Source organism: Pseudorca crassidens, chromosome 2, assembly GCF_039906515.1.
Source record: "Pseudorca crassidens isolate mPseCra1 chromosome 2, mPseCra1.hap1, whole genome shotgun sequence".
In the NCBI taxonomy this organism is placed as follows: Eukaryota; Metazoa; Chordata; class Mammalia; order Artiodactyla; family Delphinidae; genus Pseudorca; species Pseudorca crassidens.
In genome coordinates, this window is record NC_090297.1 from 82,886,481 (window position 1) to 82,906,189 (window position 19,709).

The 19,709-nt window shown below is 42.8% G+C and overlaps 1 non-coding gene across 1 annotated transcript; it reads right to left on the bottom strand.

Moving 5' to 3' along the window:
• Window positions 1-3,172: 3,172 nt before the first annotated feature.
• Window positions 3,173-3,281, bottom strand: LOC137220292 (U6 spliceosomal RNA). Its single transcript, XR_010941600.1, has one exon. It is a non-coding gene; the product is annotated as a U6 spliceosomal RNA (small nuclear RNA).
• Window positions 3,282-19,709: the final 16,428 nt, after the last annotated feature.

Below are 19,709 nucleotides of genomic sequence, written 5' to 3' on the forward strand. Positions count from 1 at the left end.
CGAGGTTACCATCACCCTGATACCAAAAACAGACAAAGATGTCACCAAAAAAGAAAACTTCAGGCCAATATCATTGATGAACATAGATGCAAAAATCCTCAACAAAATACTAGCAAACAGAATCTAACAGCACATTAAGAGGATCATACACCATGATCAAGTGAGATTTATCCCAGGAATGCAAGGATTCTTCAATATACGCAAATCAATCAATGTGATACACCATACTAACAAACTGAAGGATAAAAACCATACGATAATCTCAATAGATGCAGAAAAATCTTTTGACAAAATTCAAAACCCATTTATGATAAAAACTCTCTAGAAACTAGGCATAGAGGGAAACTACCTCAACATAATAAAGGCCATATATGACAAACCCACAGCCAGCATCATTCTCAATGGTGAAAAACTGAAACCATTTCCTCTAAGATTAGGAAAAAGACAAGTTTGCCTGCTTTCACTGCTATTATTCAACATGGTTTTGGAAGTTTTAGCCACGGCAATCAGAAAAGAAAAAGCAATAAAAGGAATCCAAAATGGAAAAGAAGAAGTAAAACCGTCACTGTTTGCAGATGAAATGATATTATACACAGAGAATCCTAAAGATGCTACCAGAAGACTACTAGAGCTAATGAATGAATTTGGTAGAGTAGCAGGATACAAAATTAATACACAGAAATCTCCTGCATTCCTATACACTATTGATGAAAAATCTGAAAGAGAAATTAAGGAAACACTCTCATTTACCACTGCAACAAAAAGAATAAAATACCTAGGAATAAACCTACCTAAGGAGACAAAAGACCTGTATGCAGAAAACTATAAGACACTGATGAAAGAAATTAAAGATGATACAAACAGATGGAGAGATATACCATGTTCTTGGATTGGAAGAATCAACACTGTGAAAATGACTCTACTACCCAAAGTAATCTACAGATGCAATGCAATCCCTATCAACTACCACAGGCATTTTTCACAGAACTAGAACAAAAAATTTCACGATTTGTATGGAAACACAAAAGACCCCTAATAGCCAAAGCAAACTTGAGAAAGAAAAATGGAGCTGGAGGAATCAGGTTCCCTGACTTGAGACTATACTACAAAGTTACAGTAAACAAGACAGTATGGTACTGGCACAAAAGCAGAAATATAGATCAGTGGAACAGGATAGAAAGCCAGAGAGAAACCCACACACATGTGGTCACCTTATCTTTGATAAAGGAGGCAAGAATATACAATGAAGAAAAGACAGCCTCTTCAATAAGTGGTGCTGGGAAAACTGGACAGCTACATGTAAAAGCATGAAGTTAGAACACTTCCTAACACCATACACAAAACTAAACTCAAAATGGATTAAACCTAAATGTACGGCCAGAAACTATAAAACTCTTAGAGGAAAACATAGGAAGAACACTCTATAACATAAATCACAGCAAGATCCTTTTTGACCCACTTCCTTGAGTAATGGAAATAAAAACAAAAATAAACAAATGGGACCTAATGAAACTTAAAAGCTTTTGCATAGCAAAGGAAACCATAAACAAGCCAAAAGACAACCCTCAGAATGGGAGAAAATATTTGCAAATGAAGCAATTGACAAAGGATTAAACTCCAAAATATACAAGCAGCTCATGCAGCTCAATAACAAAAGAAACAAACAACCCAATCCAAAAATGGGCAGAAGACCTAAATAGACATTTCCCCAAAGAACTTATACAGATTGCCAGCAAACACATGAAAGGATGCTCAACATCACTAATCATTAGAGAAATGCCAATCAAAACTACAGAGGAAGGCACTTAAAAAAAAAAAAATTTAGAAATGTGTAAAAAACAAAACAGTTACAATGTAAGAAATTTGCTTAGGAACTTCCCTGGTGGCGCAGTCGTTGAGGGTCCCCCTGCCAATGCAGGGGACACGGGTTCGAGCCCTGGTCCGGGAAGATCCCACACACTGCGGGGCAGCTGGGCCCCGTGGACCACAACTACTGAGCCTGCGCTCTGAAGCCTGCGAGCCACGGCTGCTGGGGCCCATGCACCTGGAGCCTGTGCTCCGCTACGGGGGAGGCCACTGCCATGGGAGACCCACACACTGCGTCGAAGACCCAGGGCGGCCAGAGGTAAATAAATAAATAAATGAATAAATAAATTTATTAAAATAAAATAAAATGTACCAGTGATTTGAAAACTAGGAATGCAGAGAATATAGATAATGTGCTCACATTCTAAAAAAAAAAAAAAAAGAAATTTGTTCAGATATATTTTCCCCTACTTATTAATAAATCAGAAAGTAAATGATAAGATTGGACTAAGTTGGACTTCCCTGGTGGCGCAGTGGTTGAGAGTCCGCCTGCCGATGCAGGGGACACGGGTTCATGCCCCGGTCCGGGAAGATCCCACATGCCGCGGAGCGGCTGGGCCCGTGAGCCATGGCCGCTGAGCCTGCGCGTCCGGAGCCTGTGCTCCGCAACGGGAGAGGCCACAACAGTGAGAGGCCCGCGTACCGCAAAAAAAAAAAAAGAAAAAGAAAAAGATTGGACTAAGTTAAATTACTCGAGTGCTTTTTGTAAAGCATTAGTGTAAGAGGAGAGAACTAGACTACAGTATACTGGCCTGCACTCCCTGCCCCTGCCAGATGGGGAGACAGAGCTGGACTAGGAGAGCCCCCCCCCCCCCCCCCCCCCCCCCCCCCCGCCACCGCCCCATGTGGAACTGTTCCAACTTCCTCAGGCCCCTGCAGAGCAGTTCAGGAGCCTGTCTGTCTCTGGCTGGCTGGCTGTTCCAGGGAGTTTACTCAGCTGCCTGACCTTCTTTTTTAGTTTGTTTGTTTTTAGTCCTTTTTTTTTTTTTTAATTAAGACTTTTTTTAAAGAGCAGTTTTAGGTTCACAGCAAAATTGAGCAGCAGGTACAGAGATTTCCCATAAGCCCCCTGCTCCCACCCCCAGCCTCCACCGTGATCAACATGCCCCACCAGAGTGGACATTTGTTGGAGTAGGTGAATCCACAGTGACGTTATCACCCAGAGTCCATAGTTTACATTACAGTGCTTTCCTGATGCTGTACATTCCGTGGGATTGGACAAGTGTATAATGCCATGTATCCATTATTATGGTATCATACAGAGTGTTTCACTGCCCTAAAAATCCTCTGTGCTCCACCTAGTTACAAAACTATGAAACGCTTTGTTTGAATTTGCACGTTATTCTTACATAGTGGCCATGCTAATCTTCTCTGTATCTCTCTAATTTTACCGTACGTGCTGCTGAAGAGAGCTCTGGACTTCTTTTTATGAGGCAAAGTCAAAAAGGCTTTCCCTTCTTGAAAATCAGCCCTCAGACGTAGTGACGCAAGGGCTGCAGAACCCGCACAGGTCAGCTTCACGTTGCACTGACCAGTGTCACCACCACTCTGAGCTGGTGGGGAAATCACTTCCCACCCTCTGCATGAACCTGCAGAGGACTCAGGTCTCTGGCAGCAATTTCTGGACTGAAACGGCATGGATCTGCCATTCCTACTTTGCTGAGGGCAGGAGCAATGCTTTTTGAAGAAAATGTTTGTCTCTGTAGCTCCAGTTCTAGGCGTAGAATTGGCACACAATAAACGTCTGTTGAATTAAACTGAATAAACTAGAACCCAGGAGGAAATATTGTTCTTTATAGTAGTATCTCTATTAATGACACAGATGTGTCCCTGTTGCATGTTTTTTTGTTTGTTTGTTTTTGTTTTTGTTTTTTGCGGTACGCGGGCCTCTCACAGCTGTGGCCTCTCCCGTTGCGGAGCACAGGCTCCGGACACACAGGCTCAGCGGCCATGGCTCACGGGCCCAGCCGCTCCGCGGCATGTGGGATCTTCCCGGACCGGGGCATGAACCCGTGTCCCCTGCATCGGCAGGCGGACTCTCAACCACTGCGCCACCAGGGAAGCCCCCTGTTGCATGTTTAACTGCCATAAATGTGTGTACCAGGATGAGGAGTAACCCAGGAAGTAGGGATGGAGGGTCCTCTCTGACCACACCCTGCCAGGAACACCCCTCCCTCCCTCCATATAGGGTGGACTGTATTGATCTGACTCCCATTAAGGCTTGGGGTGCTCCTGTTATTTGTCTGCTTTTTTCTCTGCAGTGCTTAGGATAGTGCCTGGTACATTGCAGGGGTTCAAGAAATGTCTGTGGAATGAATGACTAAATGATGGTTACTCACCCCAGGGATGGGAAGGCCTTGCATAATGGCAGCCTGGGAAGTGCCCTCTGCAGTGCCGGAGCGAGACGCGTGGGGGTCCTGACGTATATCCTTCCACCCTCTGTGGAGCCGGGGCTGACTCTGTCCTAATTTGGGAACTCCTCCTCAGTCGGTTGCTGCTTTTAGTCTCCAACCTTCTAGACCAGCTTTATTATGATGAGTTGTATCCACAAGCAGTTCTGTTCTGCTTCTAGATCTTCTATTTTGCAAACCAAGCGTGCGTTATTCTTTAATACTTCCTTGGAGCTTCCTGGATTTTAGTCCATTATGACACTCTTCCTCACTTTCCTAAAAACGCTTTAAAGTATTTGATAATCACTTTTGCTAGGGATGAGAAGAGAGTCTTTGTGTGCCACCTACTCCTCTCGAATCAGTGGCTACAGTAGAACTTTCAGCCTCTCCTTCCCCCACCCCACCCCGCCCGTTGCCATATTTGCAGCTTATTTACCACCACGTTGTTGACTTTTGCACAGTGCGTGTTTGCGCTTAGATTCAAGATTGGTCCTTCTCTGTGCAGCCCTTTAAGGTAGGGACGTATATTTCCCAGTCTCCCTTGCCTTCTAGCTGCTAAATTCAGTCGTTGGGAGGAACTGGTAGAAGACCAGCGGGCAAGAGGAAGGGAGAAGCTGGGGTATTTCTCACCACCCTCCCCGCCCCCACTTTGGCTGGTGTGCCCACTGTCGGCTGCCCCTCCTCCATGGACCCAGCGAGGCAGTCCTGCCCCCAGGTTGTAGTAGCACCACCTGTGTGCACCCAGCGCTAGGTTCAGGGTAGATATAAAAAGGAAGCGATCAGGAATGCATCATAGCTATGCAGAATTGCATAGCTCTGAGCTCAGGTCTGATAAGTATTGGATGGTGTTGACAGCAATACAGGTCCTGAATGTCTGACCTTGAGGGACTAGACGGGTGTTTTCCACTATGAGAGGTAGTATATGTTTGATCAAGCTTGAACCGAACTCTAAAGCATCATGTCAAGGTTATGCTTTTGTTTTGAGTTCCCTTGAAAGGAACTGATTTCTGCTGTTTGGGGGAATGGGCAAGTTATAGCATTCACTTAATTTTATTTAATAACTCTGAAGTATTTTTAGCCATTGCTTTTACTTCTTAAAAGGGAAAATGTAAGCCAGTCAGCTCACATTATGATCTTTTAAAAAGCAAACCCACGAAGATGAATGGGATATGTGGGAGAAGAGGAATCCTTTATCTCAGACCACACGATTAAGCGCTGATTTGCATAGATTTAAAAAGCATGGTTAGGAAAGAATCTGGAGCACAGCTTTATCAATGAGCTACCACAGATATAAGGACTGAGATGTTCTGAGAGTAAGAGGCACAGAACTTCAACCCTCATCAAAGAGGGGCTTTAGCCATGGGAGGTGGTCAAGGGACTTTTTCAGAGGCTGAAATGAGCCTTTCCCTTTCTTATCCTTTGAAAAGGGAAGGTGGGAAAGTGTGGGCCAAAGGTGTGAGGAGTTGCTGATCTGTCAGAATGCAAATGGATAAATAGCAGCAGAGACAAAGTACTTCTGACTCTGAACAGTGGTTCAACAAGCAGCATGTATGTGGGGACTGGTCCCAAAGCAGCTCCTAATGAGAATGCAATGAGGGCCCACAGGAAATTGCCCTTATTTAGAATAGATGTGATCAATATACTTAGCTGCTCTTTTCAGCTTTCCTCCCTGGTCTGCAGGTTTTGCAAATTAGCCTTAAAGAACATGTGTGGTCACCTGTTTACTCTCATTGGGCCTGGGCTCAAAATGGAAATAAGCTGGACAGCACTCAATCCAGCCTTTTTAGTTCTGCAATCTGTCCGTCAAGGACCTTGATTCTCCTTACCCTACTCTGTTGTCATTTAAAAATTTAAACTAACACTTATCTCTTTCCAAAATACTACATAATTTTTAAAACTTACATTTATTAAGAGACATCTTAAAAGACAATCATCTCTTTCCTATGCACCCTTCTGGACTGTATCTTCCTTGAGAATAGATATCTCTGTGTGTTTTTTCCACTAACATATGTCCCTAGCACTTAAAACAGGGCTTGAAACATAGCAGATGTTCAATAAATATTTCTGGAACTCACGTGTTGGGCTGCACCCCACAGGCCTACAAGGTTTGTACTTGCCCAGCTTCAAGAAGAAAGAGCCCAGGATCAGCGACATCGACATCAGTGGTTTAAAGGATGGGGGAGTTTACATGTCTGAAAGCAAGGTCCTGGAGCGACACCCCATTGTGTGCGGCAGACTGGGAGGTAGCCTTCGGCTGCGAAGGGATGATTATCAGTTATAGGGGGAATTGATGACCGATTGGCTCATCAGTTACCAGGGAAACCAGCAGAGGGGCGTGCCCCTCACCACCCCTTTGATAAGCATAGTGGAGAATTCTGATCTAAAGCTAGAACATGCTGTACACCTGAAGCTAACACAACATTGTAAATCAACTATACTTCAATAAAGATAAAACAAATTTGGAAATAATAAAACATTTTTTTTAAGTTATATGAAATACTGATTACAAAAACAATCAGTAGCTGGGGCCTAGGGTCAGCATGCAGGAAGGTCAGTCACGTGAGTGGGGCGTAAGTGAAGCAGGCAGTGGTCGAGCAGAGGATGTACAGAGAACAAGAGAACAGCCGTCTTGAGTGGCCTGATCATACAGCATGTGTGAATAAACCACAACACTGGTTTTATATTTTTACACATTAAAATGCTGATAATAGAGACTTACATTTAGAAAATATCCAAGAGCCGTCTTTGGGTAAGTAAACATTCAGCTTAGTGTCTTTCTCTTCTCTACACCTATAGTCCACACAACTGTCCAAGGTGTGAGGCTGTGGTCAGCTGATTGGACTCTCAGATTCCAAGTTGGTCATCTTAGACTGGAACATGATTCTTTGTACTCACGGCTGAGGACTATACTGGAAGGCAGTGGAATTCAGGAACACACAGGAATCTCAGTAGGAAGGTTGCACTAGCTGGACTTACTGAATCTGTCACTTGAGTAAGTCTTGTGGACTTGGAGACTCAGTTCATTTAAGTGCTTCATTATGTGAATGAATTCTATGCTTCAAAATGCTGCTATCTCCAACCATAAATCCAATTAACTTACCGGGATAGAAAAATAAAACTCTTGGGCAGACTAGATAATCAAAGTGAGCTCACCAGCATGGTCTCTCCCAGTGAAAAGCTGCACAGGATGTCAAATTATCAGCTTAGTGATCCTGGATTCAGGACCTGGGAACATAGTTCTAGGACTCAGATGTTGGATGGTCTGGGCTCTGACAGCTGGATGGGTCCTTCTCCACGGTTGGGGACTCTATGTCCTCATTGGCCTTCAGCCCACCTCCAGTAAGTTCACCCTCTATTCTCTTGGAGTGGTACCAATGGGCACAGCCAAAGTTCGTTTCTGGAATTCCCCCTATTTCTGTGCTTCTGTGGGTGATTAACTCATTCCTCCATGAAGTATGTTGATACTTCCGTCAAGTCTTGCTCTGACCTGGGAATCATTCTGTCTCACTAACTCTTAGACTGGACACGCATGCAGACCATAAATATTTCTTGAATATTTACTCCAAGCTAAGCAGTAGGAATGGCGCTTCTCTGACCCACTGATTTGGCTTTACGGTTTAACCCTTCAGAGGGTACCCATTTCTCCCTTTTCCAAATGTTCGGGACACCCTTCTGTCTCCCCTATTCAGTCTTTGCCTACCAAGCAACCTCCAGATACTGATGGATTTGCTCTCCTGAGCAGTCTCTCCCACAGAGAGCAGAGCTAAGTGATGCTCTGACCCAAATATTCTGACTCCTGACGACTTGTTTCTTCCTATAAATCGGTAAGCTGTTTTCTGAGTGTGTGTGGCCACCCCTAGAGAACCTGAACAGTTTGCCTTGTGCCTCTAGAGCTTGACCACTCCTGGGAAATGAGATGTTGGAAAGTCATGGTAGGATTGGGAGAGATGCAGACTGAGGTGAGCTCACATTAGTGGCTGTCTCTGCGAGGTCTGCCCACCCCATTCCCATGCCACAGCTTGTGTAAAGCCATTCGTCTTTAGAACCCCTTGGCCCCTGTGCAGTGGATCCACATGTAGCTTGCATTGCCCCACCTGGCTCTGGGGCCCAACCCATGACACAGATACCTTTGGGAGGTGAAAAGATAAATTAGCAAGAAGCCAGATAGAGTGGCCCAGAAAAGCCTGTCCTTCTGGAAAGTCACTGTTCTCATATCAACTCTTGAGAAATGTGTCCCTAGGATCTCAACCAGGAAACCTATCAAGTTTGTGTCCTGAACCTGTGAAGCTGAGGACCCCAGGTCAGGCACCCTTCCAAGGGCAAAGCCAGTGTGGAAGGGCCATTTTACCATCTTCCGGACAACGGGACCACTGAGAGACATTTAGAACAAAGCTTTGGTGATGCAGAATCACTGACACACTCACCCCATTAATTAAAGTAAATCCAATTACATTAGCTACACTTTGCATAACTTTATTAAAACCAGAAAATGGACAACACATTTTAGAAAAATGTTCAAGTCTTAAATCACAAAGGATTTCTTTGTATAATTCAGTTCCTAATAGCAGTCATGTCCAATAGAAATATAATGTGAGCCACAAATTTTAATTTTAAAATTTCTAGTAGCTCCATTTTATAAAGTAAAAAGAAATAGGTGAAGTTAATTTCCAGAGTAGATACTTCCAAGTCTGGGGAGGACTTGCTTCCTCCCGTTGAGGAGATAAACTTTAGTCCTAATATCTGGATTCCATGAGCCCTAAGGCAAGTCATGTTTACATCCATCAACAACAGGGGATATTCAGGACTGAACTCTGTCACAGGAAAGTGATTTGCAGGCCTTGGGGCCAGAGGTAACAGGAAAAAAAGGAAGAGACTGTAACCAAAGCCTTTGACTTTATTTGGAAAATGTGGTCCTAATATAAGTGAGATTACTTTCCTTTGTCATTACTTTGCTAAATTATCTCATTTGAGAAGAGAAGCCCATTATTCTTTTTATCACAACTTGTCTACAGGTTGCAGGTCTATGAATGACCATATTAAGACGAACTTGATAATTCTGAGAGCAACTTGCCAACAGCTTGGCACTCATGACCTTCCTTTCAATCCAAGGTCAAGCATTTACACTCTGTGGCTAACAGAGTACTGGGCCCTATAACAATACAATATCTAATAAAAGGCTAACATGTGGTATGCCTGCTATTATATAATAAAGATTCTGAGGAGAGAAAAAGAAAAGAGTATGTTTTATTTAACCCAGTATGTTCAAAACGTTATCACTTTAATATGTAATTAGTGTAGTATAAAATTTTTAATAAGATGTTTCCCATTCTGGTTTGGGGGTTTTTCTTTTCTTTCTTTTTTGGTACCAGGTCTTTGAAACTCAGTGTGAGTTATACTCATAGAACATCTCAATTCAGACTAGCTGTATTTCAAGTTGTCAGTATACACATGTGGCTAGTGGCTACTATATAAGACTATTGCATCCCACTGACTTTCTGATTAACTGAAATTCTACAGTTTTGAAATGTGACTCAAGGAACTCACTCTTAACTCACCTTGACCTGGGCTTCCTGGTATGGATTGGGAATCTCATGTTAATAACGTGCTGATGATCTACCACCTTCGTCTCCTCCCTGGGCTATTCCTGCTTCCTCTCTGTTTTGCACACACAGCCAGAGTGACTCATTTAAAATCTGAATTAGATATCATCACTTCTCTGCTCAAAACCTTTCCACAGCTCCCATCCCAGGATTTTTGTGGCCGCATATGATCCGGCCCCTGCCTACATCTCCGACCACATTTCCTACCATTCTCTCCCTCATTTGCTCAGCCACACGGCTTTCTTGCTGTTCCTTGACCATGCCAAGAACACGCCTTGACCCAGGGACTTTGTGCTTCTTCTGTTCTGCCAGGAATCCTCTCCCCTACACCTTCCCAGGGTTTACCCTGTAATTTCTATACAAATGTCACTTATCAGAAGGGCCTTTCTTGACCTCTCTATATAATAGCCCTTAAAAAGGGTTTCTCTGAAGGCCCCCTTCTCATCACCCTGCACCCTCACCCCCTTATTACCTGCTTTATTGCTTTTCATAGCACTTGCTTATTAGTCTATTTTCTGTCTTCCCCGTCCTACCCCGCTAGAATGTGAGCTCTGTGAGGGCAGAGACTGCCTCTGTTACCTTGAGAGGCACTAAATACAAAGCAGCAATATTACCTGGCACATAGTAGGTGCTCAACTAATTTTGGTGACTGAATAAAGGGAAGAATCCAACCTTGGTGAGGAATGCTTATGGGAATTGTAGGCTTTCATACCAATGATAGATTTATATCTAAGGTCCTTATTTGAAGAGAAATGCAATGGCCGTACAGCCGGGTCACTCAGCACCACGCAGGGGTCTCTGCCCGACTCCCTGATTGCTCTTCTTGTCATTCCTCACCTGTTGCAGACCTGGATTAGAAACACTTTGTTTTTATTTGATGAACCACCAATTGCTAGTCGTCCAACAACCCTATAGCTCCTGCTCATAGCACCTCAAATTGCTTAAAACCAGCTCAGTAATCTCTGTCAAAGAAGTCCTGTTCTGTGACTATGAGTGTCCTTCTCTTTCTTAGTATTTCCACATTCCCTTCAGGAATGCAGGGCGGGATGCTCCACATTTGTTCTTTGCTTGCTGGAATTCACAATAATTTCTGTCTGGGCTGGGCGTGCACAGACACAGCTATCCATGGCTGCTTTGTGCCTCTCATGCTCCTGTGTTTCCTTTTCCTCCTCCTGAGAAGATCAGGGGAGCTGCTTCAGAAGGAACCATTTAATTGGACTCATAAGCACCCTCCTGTATTAACTCCATGAGATCAGGAAGTATCTGCTCTAATTAATCTGCACTCACTCTCCCGTGGTCCCCACAGGACCCATAGCACAGGGCTGCGAAGTCACTGGTCAAGGGTGAAATGAAGCCCGTGGCCATGGGACTGACGTGGTCACGGAGCTCCAACCTGAATGTCCCCCAGATGTTCCACAGACACCATATTCTCACCAGGTGAACTTGTGTGACCTAAAGGGCTTCTTCTGTATGGCTGTGGGATTTGACCACCGTGAGCCCTCAGCAGTCTGCATGCTTACAACTACTCAGAGGGATGGATGTCATTAGGAAACACACTGTCACTCTATGTAGCTTAAATGAATGGTAGAGAATATGCTTCAGGGACATGAAGAACAGAGCATCATCTCCTTGGTGAGTGTTCTTACTTTATAATGATAACATACTATAAACACACAGTGAGTGGTGATGAGTTGTAGGGCAAAGCTAAGGCATCTTTTTAAAAGGAATGTATAAAAGTAGAATGGCCACAGGACATTGGAAGCTACCTGTCAGAATTAAGAAAATTATTTAGAATTTAATAAAAGCTGTGAGATCCATCCCTTTTTCTGCACAGCTGAGTGAACGTTTAAAGGTAAGGTGTTCCCTGACCACACTATGCAAAATTCTCCCTGTTACTCTCTGTCCTGTATTCTGTTTGTTTCTTTAATAGTATGCATCACAAGCCATAATTATACATTTATTTGTCTCTTTTCTTGTTTCCTAACCTGTATTCCTGACAAGATTGTAAACTCTATAGGGGCAAGAGAATGTGTGTATTTTATTCCTTCTTGTATACCCAGGAATAGGTACCATGCCTAACACATAGAAGTGCTTAAAAATAATATTATTAATAATATTAATTCAATGAATAGATCAGCGATAGTCTTTCAGTAAACATCTTTAAACAAAACTACTAAGTCAAGATAAAGCATTGTCCACAAGTCACTTTTGTCAATATCAATTTCAAAAGTTTAAACGATTTTTGAAAGTTGACTAAATCAATCCAGCAGGTAAAGCATGTTCATTCTTGAGAGAATTATCTAACTAGGCAAACAATAACTTGTGTTCCAGAAATTTATATTCACGTAATATTGATTTGTTAAAATTTGTAAACTTTGCCAAGTTTTCCCCGGAGAGGGCAGGAGCAGACAGGATACTGGCCTAACAAGAGCTGGGGATGTGAATTAATGTTGGATTAGACCTCGACACTCCGTGACTCCACCTGCCAGATTAGGACACTGGGCTTGATTCGGTTCAGTTCCCCAGGTGGTCGTCAGTGGCTCACAGTACTCCATGTGGCCTGGTAAGAATTAGGTAGGGTTCTTTTGCTCGATGGACTTGTGGTCTGCAGAAGGGAGACAAACTTGTCCATCTGAGAGTCACTGGACAGAAGAATGGGCGCTGCTTTAGTCACTCAGAGGAGAGGTGGCTCGTTTCCCTGGTGTGCTGGGGACACTTCCCCAAGGAGGTGGCGTTGAGGTCAGCCCCTGCAGAGCCCCATGTTAGGGCCTAGGCACCTGATCTTCCCACTCTTGGAACAGACCAGATTTTCCAGACCACCTCAGACCTCCTCAGGTCACCCCCTCTGTCACCATTTCTCTGTTTTCTTCTTGGCACTTACTCACATCCGAAATTATCTTGGTATTTGTCTAGTGTCTGCCTTATCCTTTGGAAACGTTAAGCCCTATGAGAGCAAGAAGCTGGTCTTCATGGTGCATTGGTGTCGCCATGGTGCCTAGAAAAGTGTCCAGCACATAGTTGTAAACCAGTAAATGCTGTGGAGGAGCTGAGGGCTCGGCTGCTGTAGGAGGTCACTGGGACTCCTTGACTGTGAGGTGACAAGAGGAAAGTGTTCTGGAAAATTTTCTGGTAGTGGAGTTTAGGATGAATTATGTGGGACACAGACTTGGGGCAAGAACAATGAAAAGATTTTCAAAGTGACTTAGATGTGATGCTACAGCTAAGGACTGGGTTGCGGTAGAAGGCACAGCGGGCAGGTTGAATCCAAGATACATGTTGAAAGAAGAGACTCCACTCACACCCGCCTCCTTCCTAATCCTCACAGGCATAGCTCATTTCCGCCTCAGCTTTTGCAGTCGTTCCCTCTTCCTAAAACTCTCCTTCTCCAGATCTTTGCATTAAGGTCTCTGTTCATGTCACCTTCTTTCCTGATCAGCTTATCTAAAAGCACCCCCTCTCTATACCTGGGTTTTGTTTTTCTTCCTAGCACATTCACCTGCTGCCATTACATTATATATACTGCACAACATGACAGTACATGCAAGTTCCCTGAGGCCCGGAGGGCAAGAACTCCATGTGCCTTGTTCACCACTGTATCGCCGATGGATGGCACATAGCAGGAGCTCAACACATATTTGCTGAGTGAATAAATAGATTAGATTAGATCTGAAGATGGTTAATGAGAGAGACTATCAAGGGAGACCCGAGCCATTAGGAAATTAAAAGAACAGAAATAGACAACTTGCTAGAAGTTATGGGTCCATGAAGAAACCCTTCATTAATACAGATTCAGCTAAGCCTCTATTTTGCAGCATCAAATGGTACCTGACACATCAAAGACCCTCAGTCTAAAGTGAATGAAAGAATACCTTGTATGCTCTTCTAGTTACTGTGCATTGAGAAATGAATAAAATGATGTCCTCAATGAAGAATTTCCTTTCTTTAGTGATTTCACTAATTCATACCAATTTTACCACTGTTTTGTATATACTAGTGAGGCTTTGCTGGATTTAATCATCTGTACCACAGATTTTTCAAAAGTTATTTTCTTAATGGTTGACTTGGGGGTTACAATTATCATCTTAACTTATAACAATCTAGTTTGAATTAATAACAACTTAATATTAAAAGTATACAAAAACTTACTCCTATATAGCTCCATTCTCTTCCACCTCCTTTGCTGTTATCATACAAATCACATCTCTATACATGGTATGCCTGTAGACACAAATTTATAGTTATTGTTTTATGCAGTTGTCTTTTATGTCAAATAGTTAAAAACAAAAAACACAGTTATACTGTCTTTTATATTTATATTTATTATGTAGTTATGTTTAGTTTGAACATATTTAAAATAGCTGATTTAAAGCCTTTGTCCAGTAAGTCCAGCATCTGGGCTTCCTCAGGGACAGTCTCTATTGACTATTTTTTCCCCCTAAGTATGGCCATATATTCTTGTTTCTTTGCATGTTTCATAATTTTTATGCTGAAAATTGGACATTAAAAAATATAATGTGATAACTAGAAATCATTCTCTCCCCTCTCAGCATTTATTGTTGTTGCTGATTTGTTTAGTGACTTTTCTGAAATAATTCTGTAGTTTAATTCTGTATACTTTGTCTTGTGTGGTTACTAAAGTTTCTGGTCACTTAACTTCATGGTCAGTTAATGATTGAACAGAAACGTGATTAAATCCTTGGGACCGGTATGTCTCACAGTCTTTGCTGAGGAGCTCTGTGTGAGTCTCTGGGGCACACCTTCAACATTCAAACAGGAAGATTCCAACTCTGTCTTAGCCTTCACTTCCTGCTTGTGCAGAGCCTCAAGGTCAGCCTGGGCCTTCTTGGGTCTTTTCTGAGCATGTGCACAGCCTGGGGCATGCATGTAACATTCTAGGTTCCCAGGAACATGCCAGAGCTTTTCAAACATGTCATTCCCCAGATTTTTCTTTTAAGCTATTTGGTTAGTCTACTGTTTGACCCAAATGTTATTTGCCACCTTAGACAGCTATAATGTTTTCAACTAATGCCTCTGGGGAAAGGCTTTTCATAATGAATAAGCTCCAAGTCAATTTAAATAAAGACAGCTTTGTGAGTGGGGTCTTCCAAGAACCTCCAGATAGATCAAATAATAACAGTTCTCCGGGAATAGGGCTTTGAAGGCGTTCCAGCCCCATTCTGCCCCCTTCAGTGGTTGCCACTGTGCTTGCGGGCTGTTGATTATCAAGCTACCGTTGGGTTGGGGAAACAGAGCAAGTTAAAATGTTACAAAGCTTGCTGCTCTTTCTGAGATTCAGTCTTTTTCTTGAATAAACTCTACTCAGATTGCCACAAGTCTTTGATTAATTTCCAGAGTTCTGAAAAAAGTTGACTCTGACAATTTTTTGCCAGTATCCTCATTGCTTTTATAGAAAAGATTATTAGAGAGGTCTTTTCTCTGCCATTTTTGCTGACATCTCCTACAGATTCTTCCAATGGAATCCATCCTTTTCTTGACATAAACTATTGTTTTCTAAACATTGACAATCTAAACCCCCAAATAGTTTAGATTTGTTCTAAGTTTTCAAGAAATGAGTTTTCTGAGACAAATATTTGTTCTTGTAAAACTACCAAGGAGACAAGGCAATTAAAGTATGTTCAAACAGATAAGCCACAGAAAAAAGTAAATTGTTCATGGCTTTCTACTGATGAATCATTACTTATGTCTTTTTACTTGTTTGTTTCAGCATGGACCTGATTAACTTGAAAATACCTGCTTAAGGTTCAGTTGCATGTGTCAGTTCCCCATCTCCTCCATGGGCCTAGGCAAGCCTGGAGCAGAAGGAGACTGAGATAGAATTTGTCCACAGAAGTCCCTCACTGTTGTTCATCTTTGCTGTATTAGTTTGCTCGGGCTGCCATAACAAACTGCCACAGACTAGGTGGCTTAAACAGAAATTTGTTTTCTCACAGCTCTGGAAGTTTGAAGTCCAAGATCAAGGTGCCAGCAGGTCTGGTTTCTCCTGAGGCCTCTCTCCTTGCCTTAGAGATGGCCACCTTCTTGCTGTGTCCTCACATGGCCTTTCCTTTGTGCACACGTGTTCCAGTTGTGTCTTCCTCTTCTTATAAGGACACCATTCCTGTTTGATTAGGGCCCCATACTGATGACCTCATTTAACCTTAATTATCTCTCTAAAGGTCTTATCTCCAAATACAGTCACATTGAGGATTAGGGCTTCAACATATGAATTTGGGAGGGACACAGTTTAGTCCACCACAAGGGTCCAACACTCCATAAACATTTTCACTGATTATGTGCATCTTCTTTTGTCCCTTGCCCTTTATACTTCTGTACCATCCTTTACCCCTTGGTAAGCACTTCACAAACTCGGCACTATGGCTTCTGGTCTATTGGGAGAGCAGCAGCATGTGAAGCTGCCAGACTAATTTTTTTTTTTTTTTTGCGGTACGCAGGCCTCTCACTGCTGTGGCCTCCCCTGTTGCGAAGCACAGGCTCCAGATGTACAGGCTTAGCGGCCATGGTTCATGTGCCCACCGGGGCACGAACCTGGGTCCCCTGCATCGGCAGGCGGACCCCCAACCACTGCGCCACCAGGGAAGCCCCCAGACTAATCTTAATGCCAGAGTTCAGATCCCCACTCTGGTACCAACCAGCTGTGTGACCAAGTGAGTTAAGTCACCAATTTTCTCCAGCTTTTGCATTCTTGGGTGCTTTGGTCCAATTCTCTTTCCCTTCTCTCTATCGTCTATGCCCTGGATTTGCCACCAACCCCTACTACTGAAAAATTCTTGTTTCAGCATCTGTGTGGCATGTCTAGGGGTCAATATATCCCTGTAAATGAGCTGGTTAAATAGCTCTGAGTGGTCTCCACCTCTGCCCAGGTGATATATGTATCTCTTTGGATGCTGTCCTTGCTATGGCTGCTCAGGCAAGATGGTATTAACATTGTTGAGTAATTTAGTCCAAGAAAGTAGGGGAGATGCAGCACAGGAGAGGGCTAATGGGGAGGCAGCTGAGATTAGACCAGAAGCTGGGAGTCCCCTCACCTGTATTTACTCAACCAACTTTCACTAAGAATCTGCCTGCTCCCAGTACTGTGCAAAGTGATGGGTCAGAGCTCACACCAGGGGCTTTTCTGACCATAGGATTGAACTTGATGTGAACTATAGGGTTGTAGAAAAAAAGATGGCCTGGGTTTAAATCTTGGATTTGTTGGCTATTTCTTTCTGACAATGGGCAAGCCACTTAGCTTCTCAGAGTGTCAGTAATTCCATTTTCTAAAGAAGAGATGGCGGGCTTCTCTGGTGGCGCAGTGGTTGAGAGCCTGCCTGCCGATGCAGGGCACACGGGTTCGTGCCCCGGTCCGGAAAGATCCCACATGCCGCGGAGCGGCTGTGCCCGTAAGCCATGGCCGCTGAGCCTGCACGTCCGGATCCTGTGCTCCGCAACGAGAGAGGCCACAACAGTGAGAGGCCCGCGTACCGGAAAAAAAAAAAAAAAGAAATGGGATCAGCTGTTCTACATGGTTAGTTCTACTGCTTTGGCTCTCACCTTCTAGAATTCTGTTTCACTGGGAGTGGAGGGTGGATCCTGCCTAAGGAAAAGTTTATTTTTGAGCTTGATTTTACCTCAAGGCTGCTCTACCTGGCAAGATGGGAGGAGAGAGTTACATAAATGTGGGAAAACTTTGCAGGAGAAAATTAATCCTATAGTTCACTCAGAAAACTTGCAAATAAACCTTTAAAGGAACAAAATATTTGCATTCTTATAGTGTCATTTGATGGTGTTATTCATGAATACCTCACAAATGGTAGGAAAGAACTCACTTTAGCAGTTTAAACAAAGAGGGGTCCATCGTGAATTATTTTCTAAGGAGATTGACTAGGTATTCATAGTAAATGCAGTCTTAAGAGGCAAAACAATCATTTGCCCAGTGTCACAGATGTGATAGTCCATGTTTATATGTTTTGATGTTGGAACCAGTTTTGTTCATTTCTCTATTCCTAGCACCTAGCAGCACAAAGTAGACATTCAATGGACATAATAGTCCTTGTTCTCCAAATGGAATTCCCTTCATGTCACCTGCTTAAAAAAGAGAGACAAAACAACCAAATTTTAATACTGACATTGTTCCCTAAGTTGTTAGAGAACTAGGTTTCATTATTTTCAATAAATTCAGTGGAAGTTGTCCTCACCTTCAGAGTTAGCAATTTAAGCTTCTGACTTTCCCGGGCATGGTGGTGCCTCTGTGTTCAGTCTAATTTGGCCTCAGTGTCAGTCTTCATGGGCAGTTTACATGTACAAGGGCAGTGGACATAGCAGAGGTGGAGGTGCAAGCTGCAGGCCAGGGTGGGATTCAAGTTCCAGCTCTGTCACTCATGACCTCGTAACTTCTGCAAGGTGCTAACCTCTCTAAGCCCAGTTTCCTCATCTGTAAAATAGGGAAGATACTATTATCTACCTCATAGAGTCATTGTGAAGATTAATTTGAAAATGCATTAAAGTACTGTGACTGGCACAGAAAGTTAAAAGCACAGAAGATGTTGGCTTAAAGAACTGACAGTCATGGGCAGGAAGGAGAACTCTCTATTTCTTTTATGTTTTCAGGGTCCACACAGCACATTATAAATTATTGTTATATTTTTATAATTCTTTTCAATATTATAACTATTCTAAATCTTATCATCAAACAACCTAAGTGTCCATTGATGAATGAATGGATAAAGAAGTAGTGGCATGTATATATACACAATGGAATATTATTCAGCCATAAAAAAATTAGGAAATCCTACCATCTGCAACAACATGGATAGACCTTGAGGGCATTATGCTAAGTGAAGTAAGTCAGACAGAGAAAGACAAATACTATGTGATCTCAAACTCACAGAACCATGGAAAAAGAGATCAGACTCTTGTGGTTACCAGAGGCAGAGGGTGGAGGGAGGGGGAACTGGAAGAAGGTGGTGGCAAGGTGCAAACTCCAGTTACAGAATAACTAAGTACTAGGGATGTAATGTACAACATGATGACTATAGCTAACACTGCTGTATGATATATAGGAAAGTTAAGAGAGTAAATCCTAAGAGTTCTCATCACAAGGAGAAATTTTTTTTCCTTTTTTTCTTTTCTTCTTTCTTTTCTTTTTATTGTATCTACATGAGAAGATACTGTTAGCAGAATCTATTGTGGTAATCATTTCACAATATATGTGAATCTAACTGTCATGCCGGATGCCTTAAACTTATACAGTGATGTATGCCAATGATTTCTCAGTAAAACTGGGAAAAAAAAACTTATCATCATATTTTTGTACTTTAAGCCCCTCCATGGACTTTATCAGGAGACTGAAGCTCCTGAACCACGGAATAGGTACCCGCTCAACCTGAGAAGTCATTAATTTGTCTTTCAGATATCCTTTTAGAAACCACCAATGCATCACTGGAATGCTTACGAAGTTTGGAAAAAAACCAAGTATAAAAGGTGTATGGGGTTCGAGGAAGATCCCACATGCCGTGGAGCACCTAAGCCAGTGTGCCACAACTACTGAGCCTGCTCTCTAGAGCCCACGAGCCACAACTACTGAAACCCGTGCACCTAGAGCCCATGCTCCGCAACAAGAGAAGCCACCGCAATGAGAAGCCCGTGCAGCGCCACAACTAGAGAAAGCCCGCATGGAGCAATGAAGACCCAACATAGCCAAAAAAAAAAAAAAAGGTGTATGCAGTAAAGAGAGGCAGGAAAAAGAAAAAATACAATTAAAGCCTTAATTCTTTAAGAAGTCATCTCATACATCTGTGTTTATAAACCGTAACATATTCTTTGTGAAATAATGCTTAAAATCTTTGAGGATATA